Genomic DNA, 2,650 nt, shown 5'->3' on the forward strand with positions numbered 1-2,650 from the left:
GATTTTTTATTGTTTTTATTGTACTATATATTTTTCTCCACTTCACCCATAGGAGAGAAGGAAGTCACGCATTAGCAGGCATTACCACCGAAGACGCCAGTAACCTTATCCCCTATTGTACAAGTTCACGTTAGCTGCTGAGAATCCTTGAGGCTCTCCTCAGTGCCAGAAGACAGTGGCGCATTCACTGATGTTAGGAATGTGTCCCACTCACCATGCACCCCTGTAACCATTCGCAGGGAATGTCTTTCCACAGCAAAGCAGGTCTATAAAGTCTGCAAAAGGTATCTTTTCCGCTAAATGCTGACATCATAAGCAACAAGAAACATGAAAGTTCAAAGAGACCAAACATTAACAAAGGAACACTACTGTGTCTTGTAGCTGATTCCAAAGAAATATATGTATTCCTAGCAGAGAATTCAAACTGATATTTTAAGAAATATACAATCAGAAGTAAGTAGAATGAAAAGAAACTAAGGAAGCTTCAGGGCCCTCCTTCCTGCCACAGATCCCAAAGGGACACGACCTTCCTCTATCCCCCCTTCCAGTTGTAACAGTTATCAGTACCAAGAGGAACTAAACTTGAGGTCCAGCTAGTCACTCCAACCTGGGAATTGGAAGGCAATCTTCATTTCCCTTCCCTCTTTTTCCTATCCTCCAATTCCAGTTCCCCAGTCTGATCCCCAGGCCTGAAGCAGACCACCTGCAGGGGTTTGTCCCCTCTCTGCCTCTACTCCCTAGGGACTCCACCAAGCCTCCTGGCAGACCTAGCTTTCCTCCTTCCTGTGGTTCCATACATCCTCATTCTTCCCTGTCAGCTCCCAATAACTAGCACCACATTCTACCCAGGACCCCCAGCGGCCAAACCTCAGAGGGACTCAGAAGTATTCACTACCAGGCAACCCACAGCCACCAAACATTCCTAAGATCCAGAGATGGCAACAGAAACCAAGGAATGGAGCAGCCAGCAAACAAAGATGAGACATGACATCAACACCCAGAATCACAATCATCCCCAACAAGGATGCCTGGACACTAGCATTAAAACAACCAGGAGACTATATTTTCACCGGAACCCAGCAACCCTGCTACAGCAGGCCCTGAGAAACGCAGTGTAGCTGAAGCACAAGACAAGGAGCTATTCAAAACAGCTATTATGAATGTGCTCAGGGATCTTAAAGAAGATATGAATAAATCCCTTAACAAAGCCTGTGAAACCCTAACAGTGAAATGAATGATGAAAATAGTTCAAGACATCAAAGTTAGAAATAAAATCACTACAGAAAGCCCAAACTGAAGTAAAACTGGAAATGAAAAACTTAGGAGTTCAACGAAAACATCAGAGGCAAGCCTCACCAACAGAGTACAAAAGATGAAAGAGAGAATCTCAGACATTGAAGACATACTAGAAGAAAAAAATACCTCGGTCAAAGAAAATGTTAAATCTTAAAAGTCTAGTCCCAAAACATCTAGGAAATCTGGCACATTATGAAAAGATGAAATATAAGAATAATAGGCATATAGGAAAGAGAATAAACCCAGGTCAAAGGCACAAAAGATGCCATAGAGTAGAATTTCTCTAACCTAAAGAGGTTCCTATCAAGAAGCACACAGAACAACAAATAGACTGGACCAGAAAAGAAATATTCTATGACAAAAAATACTATACACTAAATATATAGAACAAAGAAAGAGTATTAAAAGATGCAAGGGAAAAAAGAAGAACTACCATATAAAGGCTGACCTATGAGAAAAGGTCAAGACATCAAAATTAGAAATAAAATCACTAAAGAAAGCCCAAACTGAAGTAAAACTGGAAATAAAAAATTCAGGAGTTCAACAAAAACATGGTCTCATTGTTCAAACTCTGCACATCCACAAAATGAAGCTCAGCACACAGGACGGTGGGTCCTAACTTGAAACCATCTTCTCTTTTCATGCTCACTCAACTTAAACTAATAGAGTCCATTTCTCCTCCAAAATTTTATGCCAGCACATAACTTTCAGCATCACTGTCTTCCTAGATACTACCCAGAATAACAGTTATCTCTGTTTAAATCATTCAATAGCTTTCCTATTCCAAAATTCCAAAGCTTTCAACATTCCTCCAAAAAAATAACAGGGTCAGGCTCATTATAACTATACCCCACTCCTGTTACCATTTTTTAATTAGTTTTCTGTTACTAAGGTAAACTGTCATGACCAAAGCACTTAAGGAATGAAATGTTTATTTCATGTTCATGTTTCTAGAGGGATAGAATCCACCAGACAGCAAAAGCACAGCATGGTTTAGGAGAAGGATGCTGGCTGGGTTTCCTTACACACATAATAAATTAGTTATAATAAAAACATCTCAGTCTATGTTGACCAAGGTTTTCTGTCCCGCCTGGTCCTGGCAGTCTTTAAGTCCCAAAGAAATCACACAGAGGTCTACATTAATTATGAACTGATTGGCCTAGTATCTCAGGCTCTTCTTATTAACTAATTCTTATAACTTATATTAGCCCATATTTCTTGTCTATGTTAGCCACATGGCTTGGTAACTTTCTTTTTTTTTTGTTTATTTTATTTTATTTTTTTAGTTGTTGCAAAAAAAATTTCCCATTTCCCTCCCCCTCCTCACACACACGGCCCCCTCCCCCCACTTCCC

This window comes from Microtus ochrogaster, chromosome 10, assembly GCF_000317375.1.
Source record: "Microtus ochrogaster isolate Prairie Vole_2 chromosome 10, MicOch1.0, whole genome shotgun sequence".
NCBI lineage: Eukaryota > Metazoa > Chordata > Mammalia > Rodentia > Cricetidae > Microtus > Microtus ochrogaster.